This window comes from Lonchura striata, chromosome 3, assembly GCF_050655825.1.
Source record: "Lonchura striata isolate lonStrDom1 chromosome 3, ASM5065582v1, whole genome shotgun sequence".
Taxonomy (NCBI): domain Eukaryota; kingdom Metazoa; phylum Chordata; class Aves; order Passeriformes; family Estrildidae; genus Lonchura; species Lonchura striata.
Window position 1 is genome coordinate 115487108 of NC_140705.1, and position 21148 is coordinate 115508255.

A 21148-nucleotide genomic window follows, 5' to 3' on the forward strand; every position below is an offset into this window, starting at 1 on the left:
CCCTGGGGCACAAGCTGAAGTGTTGCAGAGCTGCAGCCAAGGCCAAGATCCTGCACGCTGAAGATGGAGAAAGGCACAGCTGGAGCTAACGAAGAGAGCTGGCAGTTAAATAAAGCTTGTGGGTGAAGAGCTGAAATCACTGGGGCTGGGAAAGGGGATTTGTAGGGCGGCTGCTGTAATCACTGCAGGGCTGGGAAAGGGGGCTGCACACTCCATAGGATCCGAAGGGCTGGCACAGGGACTGTGGGGTTCTTGCTGCCACATCCCTTTTATGCCTCTGACATGGATGCTGGGGCTGGGCTTGTGACTGAAACTAGAACAGGATGTGTAGTGCGCACGTGGGGGCTCTAAGATTGCGCCTGAAAATCCCGGCAATGCAGGGATATGTTCTCGGTCTGCGACGGCACCTGTGGGGCTGGGGGCAAAGTCACTGTGAGGCTGGGATTGTGTCTGAAAATGGAAAAAGAATTCTATTGCTGAGAGCGGGGTTCTGGGCTTTGAATTGAAATGATACAGCGTAGGCACAGTGGCTGGGCATTGGTGGGTGGCAGCTGAAATCACTTCAGAACTGGGATATTGATTCTGGGGTGGGCTTAGACACCCTGGGGCACGAGCTGAAGTGTTGCAGAGCTGGAGCCAAGGCCAAGATCCTGCACGCTGAAGATGGAGAAAGGCACAGCTGGAGCTAACGAAGAGAGCTGGCAGTTAAATAAAGCTTGTGGGTGAAGAGCTGAAATCACTGGGGCTGGGAAAGGGGATTTGTAGGGTGGCTGCTGTAATCACTGCAGGGCTGGGAAAGGGGGCTGCACACTCCATAGGATCCGAAGGGCTGGCACAGGGACTGTGGGGTTCTTGCTGCCACATCCCTTTTATGCCTCTGACATGGATGCTGGGGCTGGGCTTGTGACTGAAACTAGAACAGGATGTGTAGTGCGCACGTGGGGGCTCTAACATTGCGCCTGAAAATCCTGGCCATGCAGGGATATGTTCTCGGTCTGCGACGGCACCTGTGGGGCTGGGGGCAAAGTCACTGTGAGGCTGGGATTGTGTCTGAAAATGGAAAAAGAATTCTATTGCTGAGAGCGGGGTTCTGGGCTTTGAATTGAAATAATACAGGCTAGGCACAGTGGCTGGGCATTGGTGGGTGGCAGCTGAAATCACTTCAGAACTGGGATATTGATTCTGGGGTGGGCTTAGACACCCTGGGGCACAAGCTGAAGTGTTGCAGAGCTGCAGCCAAGGCCAAGATCCTGCACGCTGAAGATGGAGAAAGGCACAGCTGGAGCTAACGAAGAGAGCTGGCAGTTAAATAAAGCTTGTGGGTGAAGAGCTGAAATCACTGGGGCTGGGAAAGGGGATTTGTAGGGCGGCTGCTGTAATCACTGCAGGGCTGGGAAAGGGGGCTGCACACTCCATAGGATCCGAAGGGCTGGCACAGGGACTGTGGGGTTCTTGCTGCCACATCCCTTTTATGCCTCTGACATGGATGCTGGGGCTGGGCTTGTGACTGAAACTAGAACAGGATGTGTAGTGCGCACGTGGGGGCTCTAAGATTGCGCCTGAAAATCCTGGCAATGCAGGGATATGTTCTCGGTCTGCGACGGCACCTGTGGGGCTGGGGGCAAAGTCACTGTGAGGCTGGGATTGTGTCTGAAAATGGAAAAAGAATTCTATTGCTGAGAGCGGGGTTCTGGGCTTTGAATTGAAATGATACAGCGTAGGCACAGTGGCTGGGCATTGGTGGTTGGCAGCTGAAATCACTTCAGAACTGGGATATTGATTCTGGGGTGGGCTTAGACACCCTGGGGCACGAGCTGAAGTGTTGCAGAGCTGCAGCCAAGGCCAAGATCCTGCACGCTGAAGATGGAGAAAGGCACAGCTGGAGCTAACGAAGAGAGCTGGCAGTTAAATAAAGCTTGTGGGTGAAGAGCTGAAATCACTGGGGCTGGGAAAGGGGATTTGTAGGGTGGCTGCTGTAATCACTGCAGGGCTGGGAAAGGGGGCTGCACACTCCATAGGATCCGAAGGGCTGGCACAGGGACTGTGGAGTTCTTGCTGCCACATCCCTTTTATGCCTCTGACATGGATTCTGGGGCTGGGCTTGTGACTGAAACTAGAACAGGATGTGTAGTGCGCACGTGGGGGCTCTAAGATTGCGCCTGAAAATCCCGGCAAATCAGTGATATGTTCTCGGTCTGCGACGGCACCTGTGGGGCTGGGGGCAAAGTCACTGTGAGGCTGGGATTGTGTCTGAAAATGGAAAAAGAATTCTATTGCTGAGAGCGGGGTTCTGGGCTTTGAATTGAAATGATACAGCGTAGGCACAGTGGCTGGGCATTGGTGGGTGGCAGCTGAAATCACTTCAGAACTGGGATATTGATTCTGGGGTGGGCTTAGACACCCTGGGGCACGAGCTGAAGTGTTGCAGAGCTGCAGCCAAGGCCAAGATCCTGCACGCTGAAGATGGAGAAAGGCACAGCTGGAGCTAACGAAGAGAGCTGGCAGTTAAATAAAGCTTGTGGGTGAAGAGCTGAAATCACTGGGGCTGGGAAAGGGGATTTGTAGGGTGGCTGCTGTAATCACTGCAGGGCTGGGAAAGGGGGCTGCACACTCCATAGGATCCGAAGGGCTGGCACAGGGACTGTGGGGTTCTTGCTGCCACATCCCTTTTATGCCTCTGACATGGATGCTGGGGCTGGGCTTGTGACTGAAACTAGAACAGGATGTGTAGTGCGCACGTGGGGGCTCTAACATTGCGCCTGAAAATCCTGGCCATGCAGGGATATGTTCTCGGTCTGCGACGGCACCTGTGGGGCTGGGGGCAAAGTCACTGTGAGGCTGGGATTGTGTCTGAAAATGGAAAAAGAATTCTATTGCTGAGAGCGGGGTTCTGGGCTTTGAATTGAAATAATACAGGCTAGGCACAGTGGCTGGGCATTGGTGGGTGGCAGCTGAAATCACTTCAGAACTGGGATATTGATTCTGGGGTGGGCTTAGACACCCTGGGGCACAAGCTGAAGTGTTGCAGAGCTGCAGCCAAGGCCAAGATCCTGCACGCTGAAGATGGAGAAAGGCACAGCTGGAGCTAACGAAGAGAGCTGGCAGTTAAATAAAGCTTGTGGGTGAAGAGCTGAAATCACTGGGGCTGGGAAAGGGGATTTGTAGGGCGGCTGCTGTAATCACTGCAGGGCTGGGAAAGGGGGCTGCACACTCCATAGGATCCGAAGGGCTGGCACAGGGACTGTGGGGTTCTTGCTGCCACATCCCTTTTATGCCTCTGACATGGATGCTGGGGCTGGGCTTGTGACTGAAACTAGAACAGGATGTGTAGTGCGCACGTGGGGGCTCTAAGATTGCGCCTGAAAATCCTGGCAATGCAGGGATATGTTCTCGGTCTGCGACGGCACCTGTGGGGCTGGGGGCAAAGTCACTGTGAGGCTGGGATTGTGTCTGAAAATGGAAAAAGAATTCTATTGCTGAGAGCGGGGTTCTGGGCTTTGAATTGAAATGATACAGCGTAGGCACAGTGGCTGGGCATTGGTGGTTGGCAGCTGAAATCACTTCAGAACTGGGATATTGATTCTGGGGTGGGCTTAGACACCCTGGGGCACGAGCTGAAGTGTTGCAGAGCTGCAGCCAAGGCCAAGATCCTGCACGCTGAAGATGGAGAAAGGCACAGCTGGAGCTAACGAAGAGAGCTGGCAGTTAAATAAAGCTTGTGGGTGAAGAGCTGAAATCACTGGGGCTGGGAAAGGGGATTTGTAGGGTGGCTGCTGTAATCACTGCAGGGCTGGGAAAGGGGGCTGCACACTCCATAGGATCCGAAGGGCTGGCACAGGGACTGTGGAGTTCTTGCTGCCACATCCCTTTTATGCCTCTGACATGGATTCTGGGGCTGGGCTTGTGACTGAAACTAGAACAGGATGTGTAGTGCGCACGTGGGGGCTCTAAGATTGCGCCTGAAAATCCCGGCAAATCAGTGATATGTTCTCGGTCTGCGACGGCACCTGTGGGGCTGGGGGCAAAGTCACTGTGAGGCTGGGATTGTGTCTGAAAATGGAAAAAGAATTCTATTGCTGAGAGCGGGGTTCTGGGCTTTGAATTGAAATGATACAGCGTAGGCACAGTGGCTGGGCATTGGTGGGTGGCAGCTGAAATCACTTCAGAACTGGGATATTGATTCTGGGGTGGGCTTAGACACCCTGGGGCACGAGCTGAAGTGTTGCAGAGCTGCAGCCAAGGCCAAGATCCTGCACGCTGAAGATGGAGAAAGGCACAGCTGGAGCTAACGAAGAGAGCTGGCAGTTAAATAAAGCTTGTGGGTGAAGAGCTGAAATCACTGGGGCTGGGAAAGGGGATTTGTAGGGTGGCTGCTGTAATCACTGCAGGGCTGGGAAAGGGGGCTGCACACTCCATAGGATCCGAAGGGCTGGCACAGGGACTGTGGGGTTCTTGCTGCCACATCCCTTTTATGCCTCTGACATGGATGCTGGGGCTGGGCTTGTGACTGAAACTAGAACAGGATGTGTAGTGCGCACGTGGGGGCTCTAAGATTGCGCCTGAAAATCCTGGCCATGCAGGGATATGTTCTCGGTCTGCGACGGCACCTGTGGGGCAGGGGGCAAAGTCACTGTGAGGCTGGGATTGTGTCTGAAAATGGAAAAAGAATTCTATTGCTGAGAGCGGGGTTCTGGGCTTTGAATTGAAATGATACAGGCTAGGCACAGTGGCTGGGCATTGGTGGGTGGCAGCTGAAATCACTTCAGAACTGGGATATTGATTCTGGGGTGGGCTTAGACACCCTGGGGCACGAGCTGAAGTGTTGCAGAGCTGCAGCCAAGGCCAAGATCCTGCACGCTGAAGATGGAGAAAGGCACAGCTGGAGCTAACGAAGAGAGCTGGCAGTTAAATAAAGCTTGTGGGTGAAGAGCTGAAATCACTGGGGCTGGGAAAGGGGATTTGTAGGGTGGCTGCTGTAATCACTGCAGGGCTGGGAAAGGGGGCTGCACACTCCATAGGATCCGAAGGGCTGGCACAGGGACTGTGGGGTTCTTGCTGCCACATCCCTTTTATGCCTCTGACATGGATGCTGGGGCTGGGCTTGTGACTGAAACTAGAACAGGATGTGTAGTGCGCACGTGGGGGCTCTAAGATTGCGCCTGAAAATCCCGGCAATGCAGGGATATGTTCTCGGTCTGCGACGGCACCTGTGGGGCTGGGGGCAAAGTCACTGTGAGGCTGGGATTGTGTCTGAAAATGGAAAAAGAATTCTATTGCTGAGAGCGGGGTTCTGGGCTTTGAATTGAAATGATACAGCGTAGGCACAGTGGCTGGGCATTGGTGGGTGGCAGCTGAAATCACTTCAGAACTGGGATATTGATTCTGGGGTGGGCTTAGACACCCTGGGGCACGAGCTGAAGTGTTGCAGAGCTGGAGCCAAGGCCAAGATCCTGCACGCTGAAGATGGAGAAAGGCACAGCTGGAGCTAACGAAGAGAGCTGGCAGTTAAATAAAGCTTGTGGGTGAAGAGCTGAAATCACTGGGGCTGGGAAAGGGGATTTGTAGGGCGGCTGCTGTAATCACTGCAGGGCTGGGAAAGGGGGCTGCACACTCCATAGGATCCGAAGGGCTGGCACAGGGACTGTGGGGTTCTTGCTGCCACATCCCTTTTATGCCTCTGACATGGATGCTGGGGCTGGGCTTGTGACTGAAACTAGAACAGGATGTGTAGTGCGCACGTGGGGGCTCTAAGATTGCGCCTGAAAATCCTGGCCATGCAGGGATATGTTCTCGGTCTGCGACGGCACCTGTGGGGCTGGGGGCAAAGTCACTGTGAGGCTGGGATTGTGTCTGAAAATGGAAAAAGAATTCTATTGCTGAGAGCGGGGTTCTGGGCTTTGAATTGAAATAATACAGCATAGGCACAGTGGCTGGGCATTGGTGGTTGGCAGCTGAAATCACTTCAGAACTGGGATATTGATTCTGGGGTGGGCTTAGACACCCTGGGGCACGAGCTGAAGTGTTGCAGAGCTGCAGCCAAGGCCAAGATCCTGCACGCTGAAGATGGAGAAAGGCACAGCTGGAGCTAACGAAGAGAGCTGGCAGTTAAATAAAGCTTGTGGGTGAAGAGCTGAAATCACTGGGGCTGGGAAAGGGGATTTGTAGGGTGGCTGCTGTAATCACTGCAGGGCTGGGAAAGGGGGCTGCACACTCCATAGGATCCGAAGGGCTGGCACAGGGACTGTGGGGTTCTTGCTGCCACATCCCTTTTATGCCTCTGACATGGATGCTGGGGCTGGGCTTGTGACTGAAACTAGAACAGGATGTGTAGTGCGCACGTGGGGGCTCTAACATTGCGCCTGAAAATCCCGGCCATGCAGGGATATGTTCTCGGTCTGCGACGGCACCTGTGGGGCTGGGGGCAAAGTCACTGTGAGGCTGGGATTGTGTCTGAAAATGGAAAAAGAATTCTATTGCTGAGAGCGGGGTTCTGGGCTTTGAATTGAAATAATACAGGCTAGGCACAGTGGCTGGGCATTGGTGGGTGGCAGCTGAAATCACTTCAGAACTGGGATATTGATTCTGGGGTGGGCTTAGACACCCTGGGGCACAAGCTGAAGTGTTGCAGAGCTGGAGCCAAGGCCAAGATCCTGCACGCTGAAGATGGAGAAAGGCACAGCTGGAGCTAACGAAGAGAGCTGGCAGTTAAATAAAGCTTGTGGGTGAAGAGCTGAAATCACTGGGGCTGGGAAAGGGGATTTGTAGGGCGGCTGCTGTAATCACTGCAGGGCTGGGAAAGGGGGCTGCACACTCCATAGGATCCGAAGGGCTGGCACAGGGACTGTGGGGTTCTTGCTGCCACATCCCTTTTATGCCTCTGACATGGATGCTGGGGCTGGGCTTGTGACTGAAACTAGAACAGGATGTGTAGTGCGCACGTGGGGGCTCTAAGATTGCGCCTGAAAATCCCGGCAATGCAGGGATATGTTCTCGGTCTGCGACGGCACCTGTGGGGCTGGGGGCAAAGTCACTGTGAGGCTGGGATTGTGTCTGAAAATGGAAAAAGAATTCTATTGCTGAGAGCGGGGTTCTGGGCTTTGAATTGAAATGATACAGCGTAGGCACAGTGGCTGGGCATTGGTGGGTGGCAGCTGAAATCACTTCAGAACTGGGATATTGATTCTGGGGTGGGCTTAGACACCCTGGGGCACGAGCTGAAGTGTTGCAGAGCTGGAGCCAAGGCCAAGATCCTGCACGCTGAAGATGGAGAAAGGCACAGCTGGAGCTAACGAAGAGAGCTGGCAGTTAAATAAAGCTTGTGGGTGAAGAGCTGAAATCACTGGGGCTGGGAAAGGGGATTTGTAGGGTGGCTGCTGTAATCACTGCAGGGCTGGGAAAGGGGGCTGCACACTCCATAGGATCCGAAGGGCTGGCACAGGGACTGTGGGGTTCTTGCTGCCACATCCCTTTTATGCCTCTGACATGGATTCTGGGGCTGGGCTTGTGACTGAAACTAGAACAGGATGTGTAGTGCGCACGTGGGGGCTCTAACATTGCGCCTGAAAATCCTGGCCATGCAGGGATATGTTCTCGGTCTGCGACGGCACCTGTGGGGCTGGGGGCAAAGTCACTGTGAGGCTGGGATTGTGTCTGAAAATGGAAAAAGAATTCTATTGCTGAGAGCGGGGTTCTGGGCTTTGAATTGAAATAATACAGGCTAGGCACAGTGGCTGGGCATTGGTGGGTGGCAGCTGAAATCACTTCAGAACTGGGATATTGATTCTGGGGTGGGCTTAGACACCCTGGGGCACAAGCTGAAGTGTTGCAGAGCTGCAGCCAAGGCCAAGATCCTGCACGCTGAAGATGGAGAAAGGCACAGCTGGAGCTAACGAAGAGAGCTGGCAGTTAAATAAAGCTTGTGGGTGAAGAGCTGAAATCACTGGGGCTGGGAAAGGGGATTTGTAGGGCGGCTGCTGTAATCACTGCAGGGCTGGGAAAGGGGGCTGCACACTCCATAGGATCCGAAGGGCTGGCACAGGGACTGTGGGGTTCTTGCTGCCACATCCCTTTTATGCCTCTGACATGGATGCTGGGGCTGGGCTTGTGACTGAAACTAGAACAGGATGTGTAGTGCGCACGTGGGGGCTCTAAGATTGCGCCTGAAAATCCTGGCAATGCAGGGATATGTTCTCGGTCTCCGACGGCACCTGTGGGGCTGGGGGCAAAGTCACTGTGAGGCTGGGATTGTGTCTGAAAATGGAAAAAGAATTCTATTGCTGAGAGCGGGGTTCTGGGCTTTGAATTGAAATAATACAGCATAGGCACAGTGGCTGGGCATTGGTGGTTGGCAGCTGAAATCACTTCAGAACTGGGATATTGATTCTGGGGTGGGCTTAGACACCCTGGGGCACGAGCTGAAGTGTTGCAGAGCTGCAGCCAAGGCCAAGATCCTGCACGCTGAAGATGGAGAAAGGCACAGCTGGAGCTAACGAAGAGAGCTGGCAGTTAAATAAAGCTTGTGGGTGAAGAGCTGAAATCACTGGGGCTGGGAAAGGGGATTTGTAGGGTGGCTGCTGTAATCACTGCAGGGCTGGGAAAGGGGGCTGCACACTCCATAGGATCCGAAGGGCTGGCACAGGGACTGTGGAGTTCTTGCTGCCACATCCCTTTTATGCCTCTGACATGGATGCTGGGGCTGGGCTTGTGACTGAAACTAGAACAGGATGTGTAGTGCGCACGTGGGGGCTCTAAGATTGCGCCTGAAAATCCCGGCAATGCAGGGATATGTTCTCGGTCTGCGACGGCACCTGTGGGGCTGGGGGCAAAGTCACTGTGAGGCTGGGATTGTGTCTGAAAATGGAAAAAGAATTCTATTGCTGAGAGCGGGGTTCTGGGCTTTGAATTGAAATAATATAGGCTAGGCACAGTGGCTGGGCATTGGTGGGTGGCAGCTGAAATCACTTCAGAACTGGGATATTGATTCTGGGGTGGGCTTAGACACCCTGGGGCACGAGCTGAAGTGTTGCAGAGCTGGAGCCAAGGCCAAGATCCTGCACGCTGAAGATGGAGAAAGGCACAGCTGGAGCTAACGAAGAGAGCTGGCAGTTAAATAAAGCTTGTGGGTGAAGAGCTGAAATCACTGGGGCTGGGAAAGGGGATTTGTAGGGCGGCTGCTGTAATCACTGCAGGGCTGGGAAAGGGGGCTGCACACTCCATAGGATCCGAAGGGCTGGCACAGGGACTGTGGGGTTCTTGCTGCCACATCCCTTTTATGCCTCTGACATGGATGCTGGGGCTGGGCTTGTGACTGAAACTAGAACAGGATGTGTAGTGCGCACGTGGGGGCTCTAAGATTGCGCCTGAAAATCCTGGCCATGCAGGGATATGTTCTCGGTCTGCGACGGCACCTGTGGGGCTGGGGGCAAAGTCACTGTGAGGCTGGGATTGTGTCTGAAAATGGAAAAAGAATTCTATTGCTGAGAGCGGGGTTCTGGGCTTTGAATTGAAATGATACAGGCTAGGCACAGTGGCTGGGCATTGGTGGTTGGCAGCTGAAATCACTTCAGAACTGGGATATTGATTCTGGGGTGGGCTTAGACACCCTGGGGCACGAGCTGAAGTGTTGCAGAGCTGGAGCCAAGGCCAAGATCCTGCACGCTGAAGATGGAGAAAGGCACAGCTGGAGCTAACGAAGAGAGCTGGCAGTTAAATAAAGCTTGTGGGTGAAGAGCTGAAATCACTGGGGCTGGGAAAGGGGATTTGTAGGGTGGCTGCTGTAATCACTGCAGGGCTGGGAAAGGGGGCTGCACACTCCATAGGATCCGAAGGGCTGGCACAGGGACTGTGGAGTTCTTGCTGCCACATCCCTTTTATGCCTCTGACATGGATGCTGGGGCTGGGCTTGTGACTGAAACTAGAACAGGATGTGTAGTGCGCACGTGGGGGCTCTAACATTGCGCCTGAAAATCCTGGCCATGCAGGGATATGTTCTCGGTCTGCGACGGCACCTGTGGGGCTGGGGGCAAAGTCACTGTGAGGCTGGGATTGTGTCTGAAAATGGAAAAAGAATTCTATTGCTGAGAGCGGGGTTCTGGGCTTTGAATTGAAATAATACAGGCTAGGCACAGTGGCTGGGCATTGGTGGGTGGCAGCTGAAATCACTTCAGAACTGGGATATTGATTCTGGGGTGGGCTTAGACACCCTGGGGCACAAGCTGAAGTGTTGCAGAGCTGGAGCCAAGGCCAAGATCCTGCACGCTGAAGATGGAGAAAGGCACAGCTGGAGCTAACGAAGAGAGCTGGCAGTTAAATAAAGCTTGTGGGTGAAGAGCTGAAATCACTGGGGCTGGGAAAGGGGATTTGTAGGGCGGCTGCTGTAATCACTGCAGGGCTGGGAAAGGGGGCTGCACACTCCATAGGATCCGAAGGGCTGGCACAGGGACTGTGGGGTTCTTGCTGCCACATCCCTTTTATGCCTCTGACATGGATGCTGGGGCTGGGCTTGTGACTGAAACTAGAACAGGATGTGTAGTGCGCACGTGGGGGCTCTAAGATTGCGCCTGAAAATCCCGGCAATGCAGGGATATGTTCTCGGTCTGCGACGGCACCTGTGGGGCTGGGGGCAAAGTCACTGTGAGGCTGGGATTGTGTCTGAAAATGGAAAAAGAATTCTATTGCTGAGAGCGGGGTTCTGGGCTTTGAATTGAAATGATACAGGCTAGGCACAGTGGCTGGGCATTGGTGGGTGGCAGCTGAAATCACTTCAGAACTGGGATATTGATTCTGGGGTGGGCTTAGACACCCTGGGGCACGAGCTGAAGTGTTGCAGAGCTGCAGCCAAGGCCAAGATCCTGCACGCTGAAGATGGAGAAAGGCACAGCTGGAGCTAACGAAGAGAGCTGGCAGTTAAATAAAGCTTGTGGGTGAAGAGCTGAAATCACTGGGGCTGGGAAAGGGGATTTGTAGGGCGGCTGCTGTAATCACTGCAGGGCTGGGAAAGGGGGCTGCACACTCCATAGGATCCGAAGGGCTGGCACAGGGACTGTGGGGTTCTTGCTGCCACATCCCTTTTATGCCTCTGACATGGATGCTGGGGCTGGGCTTGTGACTGAAACTAGAACAGGATGTGTAGTGCGCACGTGGGGGCTCTAAGATTGCGCCTGAAAATCCCGGCAATGCAGGGATATGTTCTCGGTCTGCGACGGCACCTGTGGGGCTGGGGGCAAAGTCACTGTGAGGCTGGGATTGTGTCTGAAAATGGAAAAAGAATTCTATTGCTGAGAGCGGGGTTCTGGGCTTTGAATTGAAATGATACAGCGTAGGCACAGTGGCTGGGCATTGGTGGGTGGCAGCTGAAATCACTTCAGAACTGGGATATTGATTCTGGGGTGGGCTTAGACACCCTGGGGCACGAGCTGAAGTGTTGCAGAGCTGGAGCCAAGGCCAAGATCCTGCACGCTGAAGATGGAGAAAGGCACAGCTGGAGCTAACGAAGAGAGCTGGCAGTTAAATAAAGCTTGTGGGTGAAGAGCTGAAATCACTGGGGCTGGGAAAGGGGATTTGTAGGGCGGCTGCTGTAATCACTGCAGGGCTGGGAAAGGGGGCTGCACACTCCATAGGATCCGAAGGGCTGGCACAGGGACTGTGGGGTTCTTGCTGCCACATCCCTTTTATGCCTCTGACATGGATGCTGGGGCTGGGCTTGTGACTGAAACTAGAACAGGATGTGTAGTGCGCACGTGGGGGCTCTAAGATTGCGCCTGAAAATCCCGGCAATGCAGGGATATGTTCTCGGTCTGCGACGGCACCTGTGGGGCTGGGGGCAAAGTCACTGTGAGGCTGGGATTGTGTCTGAAAATGGAAAAAGAATTCTATTGCTGAGAGCGGGGTTCTGGGCTTTGAATTGAAATAATATAGGCTAGGCACAGTGGCTGGGCATTGGTGGGTGGCAGCTGAAATCACTTCAGAACTGGGATATTGATTCTGGGGTGGGCTTAGACACCCTGGGGCACGAGCTGAAGTGTTGCAGAGCTGGAGCCAAGGCCAAGATCCTGCACGCTGAAGATGGAGAAAGGCACAGCTGGAGCTAACGAAGAGAGCTGGCAGTTAAATAAAGCTTGTGGGTGAAGAGCTGAAATCACTGGGGCTGGGAAAGGGGATTTGTAGGGCGGCTGCTGTAATCACTGCAGGGCTGGGAAAGGGGGCTGCACACTCCATAGGATCCGAAGGGCTGGCACAGGGACTGTGGGGTTCTTGCTGCCACATCCCTTTTATGCCTCTGACATGGATGCTGGGGCTGGGCTTGTGACTGAAACTAGAACAGGATGTGTAGTGCGCACGTGGGGGCTCTAAGATTGCGCCTGAAAATCCCGGCAATGCAGGGATATGTTCTCGGTCTGCGACGGCACCTGTGGGGCTGGGGGCAAAGTCACTGTGAGGCTGGGATTGTGTCTGAAAATGGAAAAAGAATTCTATTGCTGAGAGCGGGGTTCTGGGCTTTGAATTGAAATGATACAGCGTAGGCACAGTGGCTGGGCATTGGTGGGTGGCAGCTGAAATCACTTCAGAACTGGGATATTGATTCTGGGGTGGGCTTAGACACCCTGGGGCACGAGCTGAAGTGTTGCAGAGCTGGAGCCAAGGCCAAGATCCTGCACGCTGAAGATGGAGAAAGGCACAGCTGGAGCTAACGAAGAGAGCTGGCAGTTAAATAAAGCTTGTGGGTGAAGAGCTGAAATCACTGGGGCTGGGAAAGGGGATTTGTAGGGTGGCTGCTGTAATCACTGCAGGGCTGGGAAAGGGGGCTGCACACTCCATAGGATCCGAAGGGCTGGCACAGGGACTGTGGGGTTCTTGCTGCCACATCCCTTTTATGCCTCTGACATGGATGCTGGGGCTGGGCTTGTGACTGAAACTAGAACAGGATGTGTAGTGCGCACGTGGGGGCTCTAAGATTGCGCCTGAAAATCCCGGCAATGCAGGGATATGTTCTCGGTCTGCGACGGCACCTGTGGGGCTGGGGGCAAAGTCACTGTGAGGCTGGGATTGTGTCTGAAAATGGAAAAAGAATTCTATTGCTGAGAGCGGGGTTCTGGGCTTTGAATTGAAATAATACAGGCTAGGCACAGTGGCTGGGCATTGGTGGGTGGCAGCTGAAATCACTTCAGAACTGGGATATTGATTCTGGGGTGGGCTTAGACACCCTGGGGCACAAGCTGAAGTGTTGCAGAGCTGCAGCCAAGGCCAAGATCCTGCACGCTGAAGATGGAGAAAGGCACAGCTGGAGCTAACGAAGAGAGCTGGCAGTTAAATAAAGCTTGTGGGTGAAGAGCTGAAATCACTGGGGCTGGGAAAGGGGATTTGTAGGGCGGCTGCTGTAATCACTGCAGGGCTGGGAAAGGGGGCTGCACACTCCATAGGATCCGAAGGGCTGGCACAGGGACTGTGGGGTTCTTGCTGCCACATCCCTTTTATGCCTCTGACATGGATGCTGGGGCTGGGCTTGTGACTGAAACTAGAACAGGATGTGTAGTGCGCACGTGGGGGCTCTAAGATTGCGCCTGAAAATCCCGGCAATGCAGGGATATGTTCTCGGTCTGCGACGGCACCTGTGGGGCTGGGGGCAAAGTCACTGTGAGGCTGGGATTGTGTCTGAAAATGGAAAAAGAATTCTATTGCTGAGAGCGGGGTTCTGGGCTTTGAATTGAAATAATACAGGCTAGGCACAGTGGCTGGGCATTGGTGGGTGGCAGCTGAAATCACTTCAGAACTGGGATATTGATTCTGGGGTGGGCTTAGACACCCTGGGGCACAAGCTGAAGTGTTGCAGAGCTGGAGCCAAGGCCAAGATCCTGCACGCTGAAGATGGAGAAAGGCACAGCTGGAGCTAACGAAGAGAGCTGGCAGTTAAATAAAGCTTGTGGGTGAAGAGCTGAAATCACTGGGGCTGGGAAAGGGGATTTGTAGGGCGGCTGCTGTAATCACTGCAGGGCTGGGAAAGGGGGCTGCACACTCCATAGGATCCGAAGGGCTGGCACAGGGACTGTGGGGTTCTTGCTGCCACATCCCTTTTATGCCTCTGACATGGATGCTGGGGCTGGGCTTGTGAATGAAACTAGAACAGGATGTGTAGTGCGCACGTGGGGGCTCTAAGATTGCGCCTGAAAATCCCGGCAATGCAGGGATATGTTCTCGGTCTGCGACGGCACCTGTGGGGCTGGGGGCAAAGTCACTGTGAGGCTGGGATTGTGTCTGAAAATGGAAAAAGAATTCTATTGCTGAGAGCGGGGTTCTGGGCTTTGAATTGAAATAATATAGGCTAGGCACAGTGGCTGGGCATTGGTGGGTGGCAGCTGAAATCACTTCAGAACTGGGATATTGATTCTGGGGTGGGCTTAGACACCCTGGGGCACGAGCTGAAGTGTTGCAGAGCTGCAGCCAAGGCCAAGATCCTGCACGCTGAAGATGGAGAAAGGCACAGCTGGAGCTAACGAAGAGAGCTGGCAGTTAAATAAAGCTTGTGGGTGAAGAGCTGAAATCACTGGGGCTGGGAAAGGGGATTTGTAGGGTGGCTGCTGTAATCACTGCAGGGCTGGGAAAGGGGGCTGCACACTCCATAGGATCCGAAGGGCTGGCACAGGGACTGTGGGGTTCTTGCTGCCACATCCCTTTTATGCCTCTGACATGGATGCTGGGGCTGGGCTTGTGACTGAAACTAGAACAGGATGTGTAGTGCGCACGTGGGGGCTCTAACATTGCGCCTGAAAATCCTGGCCATGCAGGGATATGTTCTCGGTCTGCGACGGCACCTGTGGGGCTGGGGGCAAAGTCACTGTGAGGCTGGGATTGTGTCTGAAAATGGAAAAAGAATTCTATTGCTGAGAGCGGGGTTCTGGGCTTTGAATTGAAATAATACAGGCTAGGCACAGTGGCTGGGCATTGGTGGGTGGCAGCTGAAATCACTTCAGAACTGGGATATTGATTCTGGGGTGGGCTTAGACACCCTGGGGCACAAGCTGAAGTGTTGCAGAGCTGGAGCCAAGGCCAAGATCCTGCACGCTGAAGATGGAGAAAGGCACAGCTGGAGCTAACGAAGAGAGCTGGCAGTTAAATAAAGCTTGTGGGTGAAGAGCTGAAATCACTGGGGCTGGGAAAGGGGATTTGTAGGGCGGCTGCTGTAATCACTGCAGGGCTGGGAAAGGGGGCTGCACACTCCATAGGATCCGAAGGGCTGGCACAGGGACTGTGGGGTTCTTGCTGCCACATCCCTTTTATGCCTCTGACATGGATGCTGGGGCTGGGCTTGTGACTGAAACTAGAACAGGATGTGTAGTGCGCACGTGGGGGCTCTAAGATTGCGCCTGAAAATCCCGGCAATGCAGGGATATGTTCTCGGTCTGCGACGGCACCTGTGGGGCTGGGGGCAAAGTCACTGTGAGGCTGGGATTGTGTCTGAAAATGGAAAAAGAATTCTATTGCTGAGAGCGGGGTTCTGGGCTTTGAATTGAAATAATATAGGCTAGGCACAGTGGCTGGGCATTGGTGGGTGGCAGCTGAAATCACTTCAGAACTGGGATATTGATTCTGGGGTGGGCTTAGACACCCTGGGGCACGAGCTGAAGTGTTGCAGAGCTGCAGCCAAGGCCAAGATCCTGCACGCTGAAGATGGAGAAAGGCACAGCTGGAGCTAACGAAGAGAGCTGGCAGTTAAATAAAGCTTGTGGGTGAAGAGCTGAAATCACTGGGGCTGGGAAAGGGGATTTGTAGGGTGGCTGCTGTAATCACTGCAGGGCTGGGAAAGGGGGCTGCACACTCCATAGGATCCGAAGGGCTGGCACAGGGACTGTGGGGTTCTTGCTGCCACATCCCTTTTATGCCTCTGACATGGATGCTGGGGCTGGGCTTGTGACTGAAACTAGAACAGGATGTGTAGTGCGCACGTGGGGGCTCTAACATTGCGCCTGAAAATCCTGGCCATGCAGGGATATGTTCTCGGTCTGCGACGGCACCTGTGGGGCTGGGGGCAAAGTCACTGTGAGGCTGGGATTGTGTCTGAAAATGGAAAAAGAATTCTATTGCTGAGAGCGGGGTTCTGGGCTTTGAATTGAAATAATACAGGCTAGGCACAGTGGCTGGGCATTGGTGGGTGGCAGCTGAAATCACTTCAGAACTGGGATATTGATTCTGGGGTGGGCTTAGACACCCTGGGGCACAAGCTGAAGTGTTGCAGAGCTGGAGCCAAGGCCAAGATCCTGCACGCTGAAGATGGAGAAAGGCACAGCTGGAGCTAACGAAGAGAGCTGGCAGTTAAATAAAGCTTGTGGGTGAAGAGCTGAAATCACTGGGGCTGGGAAAGGGGATTTGTAGGGTGGCTGCTGTAATCACTGCAGGGCTGGGAAAGGGGGCTGCACACTCCATAGGATCCGAAGGGCTGGCACAGGGACTGTGGGGTTCTTGCTGCCACATCCCTTTTATGCCTCTGACATGGATGCTGGGGCTGGGCTTGTGACTGAAACTAGAACAGGATGTGTAGTGCGCACGTGGGGGCTCTAAGATTGCGCCTGAAAATCCTGGCAATGCAGGGATATGTTCTCGGTCTGCGACGGCACCTGTGGGGCTGGGGGCAAAGTCACTGTGAGGCTGGGATTGTGTCTGAAAATGGAAAAAGAATTCTATTGCTGAGAGCGGGGTTCTGGGCTTTGAATTGAAATAATACAGCATAGGCACAGTGGCTGGGCATTGGTGGTTGGCAGCTGAAATCACTTCAGAACTGGGATATTGATTCTGGGGTGGGCTTAGACACCCTGGGGCACGAGCTGAAGTGTTGCAGAGCTGCAGCCAAGGCCAAGATCCTGCACGCTGAAGATGGAGAAAGGCACAGCTGGAGCTAACGAAGAGAACTGGCAGTTAAATAAAGCTTGTGGGTGAAGAGCTGAAATCACTGGGGCTGGGAAAGGGGATTTGTAGGGTGGCTGCTGTAATCACTGCAGGGCTGGGAAAGGGGGCTGCACACTCCATAGGATCCGAAGGGCTGGCACAGGGACTGTGGAGTTCTTGCTGCCACATCCCTTTTATGCCTCTGACATGGATGCTGGGGCTGGGCTTGTGACTGAAACTAGAAGAGGATGTGTAGTGCGCACGTGGGGGCTCTAAGATTGCGCCTGAAAATCCCGGCAAATCAGTGATATGTTCTCGGTCTGCGACGGCACCTGTGGGGCTGGGGGCAAAGTCACTGTGAGGCTGGGATTGTGTCTGAAAATGGAAAAAGAATTCTATTGCTGAGAGCGGGGTTCTGGGCTTTGAATTGAAATAATATAGGCTAGGCACAGTGGCTGGGCATTGGTGGGTGGCAGCTGAAATCACTTCAGAACTGGGATATTGATTCTGGGGTGGGCTTAGACACCCTGGGGCACGAGCTGAAGTGTTGCAGAGCTGGAGCCAAGGCCGAGATCCTGCACGCTGAAGATGGAGAAAGGCACAGCTGGAGCTAACGAAGAGAGCTGGCAGTTAAATAAAGCTTGTGGGTGAAGAGCTGAAATCACTGGGGCTGGGAAAGGGGATTTGTAGGGTGGCTGCTGTAATCACTGCAGGGCTGGGAAAGGGGGCTGCACACTCCATAGGATCCGAAGGGCTGGCACAGGGACTGTGGGGTTCTTGCTGCCACATCTCTTTTATGCCTCTGACATGGATGCTGGGGCTGGGCTTGTGACTGAAACTAGAACAGGATGTGTAGTGCGCACGTGGGGGCTCTAAGATTGCGCCTGAAAATCCCGGCAATGCAGGGATATGTTCTCGGTCTGCGACGGCACCTGTGGGGCTGGGGGCAAAGTCACTGTGAGGCTGGGATTGTGTCTGAAAATGGAAAAAGAATTCTATTGCTGAGAGCGGGGTTCTGGGCTTTGAATTAAAATGATACAGCGTAGGCACAGTGGCTGGGCATTGGTGGGTGGCAGCTGAAATCACTTCAGAACTGGGATATTGATTCTGGGGTGGGCTTAGACACCCTGGGGCACGAGCTGAAGTGTTGCAGAGCTGGAGCCAAGGCCAAGATCCTGCACGCTGAAGATGGAGAAAGGCACAGCTGGAGCTAACGAAGAGAGCTGGCAGTTAAATAAAGCTTGTGGGTGAAGAGCTGAAATCACTGGGGCTGGGAAAGGGGATTTGTAGGGTGGCTGCTGTAATCACTGCAGGGCTGGGAAAGGGGGCTGCACACTCCATAGGATCCGAAGGGCTGGCACAGGGACTGTGGGGTTCTTGCTGCCACATCCCTTTTATGCCTCTGACATGGATGCTGGGGCTGGGCTTGTGACTGAAACTAGAACAGGATGTGTAGTGCGCACGTGGGGGCTCTAAGATTGCGCCTGAAAATCCTGGCCATGCAGGGATATGTTCTCGGTCTGCGACGGCACCTGTGGGGCTGGGGGCAAAGTCACTGTGAGGCTGGGATTGTGTCTGAAAATGGAAAAAGAATTCTATTGCTGAGAGCGGGGTTCTGGGCTTTGAATTGAAATGATACAGGCTAGGCACAGTGGCTGGGCATTGGTGGGTGGCAGCTGAAATCACTTCAGAACTGGGATATTGATTCTGGGGTGGGCTTAGACACCCTGGGGCACGAGCTGAAGTGTTGCAGAGCTGCAGCCAAGGCCAAGATCCTGCACGCTGAAGATGGAGAAAGGCACAGCTGGAGCTAACGAAGAGAGCTGGCAGTTAAATAAAGCTTGTGGGTGAAGAGCTGAAATCACTGGGGCTGGGAAAGGGGATTTGTAGGGCGGCTGCTGTAATCACTGCAGGGCTGGGAAAGGGGGCTGCACACTCCATAGGATCCGAAGGGCTGGCACAGGGACTGTGGGGTTCTTGCTGCCACATCCCTTTTATGCCTCTGACATGGATGCTGGGGCTGGGCTTGTGACTGAAACTAGAACAGGATGTGTAGTGCGCACGTGGGGGCTCTAAGATTGCGCCTGAAAATCCTGGCCATGCAGGGATATGTTCTCGGTCTGCGACGGCACCTGTGGGGCTGGGGGCAAAGTCACTGTGAGGCTGGGATTGTGTCTGAAAATGGAAAAAGAATTCTATTGCTGAGAGCGGGGTTCTGGGCTTTGAATTGAAATGATACAGGCTAGGCACAGTGGCTGGGCATTGGTGGGTGGCAGCTGAAATCACTTCAGAACTGGGATATTGATTCTGGGGTGGGCTTAGACACCCTGGGGCACGAGCTGAAGTGTTGCAGAGCTGCAGCCAAGGCCAAGATCCTGCACGCTGAAGATGGAGAAAGGCACAGCTGGAGCTAACGAAGAGAGCTGGCAGTTAAATAAAGCTTGTGGGTGAAGAGCTGAAATCACTGGGGCTGGGAAAGGGGATTTGTAGGGTGGCTGCTGTAATCACTGCAGGGCTGGGAAAGGGGGCTGCACACTCCATAGGATCCGAAGGGCTGGCACAGGGACTGTGGGGTTCTTGCTGCCACATCCCTTTTATGCCTCTGACATGGATGCTGGGGCTGGGCTTGTGACTGAAACTAGAACAGGATGTGTAGTGCGCACGTGGGGGCTCTAACATTGCGCCTGAAAATCCCGGCAATGCAGGGATATGTTCTCGGTCTGCGACGGCACCTGTGGGGCTGGGGGCAAAGTCACTGTGAGGCTGGGATTGTGTCTGAAAATGGAAAAAGAATTCTATTGCTGAGAGCGGGGTTCTGGGCTTTGAATTGAAATGATACAGCGTAGGCACAGTGGCTGGGCATTGGTGGGTGGCAGCTGAAATCACTTCAGAACTGGGATATTGATTCTGGGGTGGGCTTAGACACCCTGGGGCACGAGCTGAAGTGTTGCAGAGCTGCAGCCAAGGCCAAGATCCTGCACGCTGAAGATGGAGAAAGGCACAGCTGGAGCTAACGAAGAGAGCTGGCAGTTAAATAAAGCTTGTGGGTGAAGAGCTGAAATCACTGGGGCTGGGAAAGGGGATTTGTAGGGTGGCTGCTGTAATCACTGCAGGGCTGGGAAAGGGGGCTGCACACTCCATAGGATCCGAAGGGCTGGCACAGGGACTGTGGGGTTCTTGCTGCCACATCCCTTTTATGCCTCTGACATGGATGCTGGGGCTGGGCTTGTGACTGAAACTAGAACAGGATGTGTAGTGCGCACGTGGGGGCTCTAAGATTGCGCCTGAAAATCCTGGCCATGCAGGGATATGTTCTCGGTCTGCGACGGCACCTGTGGGGCTGGGGGCAAAGTCACTGTGAGGCTGGGATTGTGTCTGAAAATGGAAAAAGAATTCTATTGCTGAGAGCGGGGTTCTGGGCTTTGAATTGAAATGATACAGGCTAGGCACAGTGGCTGGGCATTGGTGGGTGGCAGCTGAAATCACTTCAGAACTGGGATATTGATTCTGGGGTGGGCTTAGACACCCTGGGGCACGAGCTGAAGTGTTGCAGAGCTGCAGCCAAGGCCAAGATCCTGCACGCTGAAGATGGAGAAAGGCACAGCTGGAGCTAACGAAGAGAGCTGGCAGTTAAATAAAGCTTGTGGGTGAAGAGCTGAAATCACTGGGGCTGGGAAAGGGGATTTGTAGGGTGGCTGCTGTAATCACTGCAGGGCTGGGAAAGGGGGCTGCACACTCCATAGGATCCGAAGGGCTGGCACAGGGACTGTGGGGTTCTTGCTGCCACATCCCTTTTATGCCTCTGACATGGATGCTGGGGCTGGGCTTGTGACTGAAACTAGAACAGGATGTGTAGTGCGCACGTGGGGGCTCTAAGATTGCGCCTGAAAATCCCGGCAATGCAGGGATATGTTCTCGGTCTGCGACGGCACCTGTGGGGCTGGGGGCAAAGTCACTGTGAGGCTGGGATTGTGTCTGAAAATGGAAAAAGAATTCTATTGCTGAGAGCGGGGTTCTGGGCTTTGAATTGAAATAATATAGGCTAGGCACAGTGGCTGGGCATTGGTGGGTGGCAGCTGAAATCACTTCGGAACTGGGATATTGATGGTGGGGTGGGCTTAGACACCCTGGGGCACGAGCTGAAGTGTTGCAGAGCTGCAGCCAAGGCCAAGATCCTGCACGCTGAAGATGGAGAAAGGCACAGCTGGAGCTAACGAAGAGAGCTGGCAGTTAAATAAAGCTTGTGGGTGAAGAGCTGAAATCACTGGGGCTG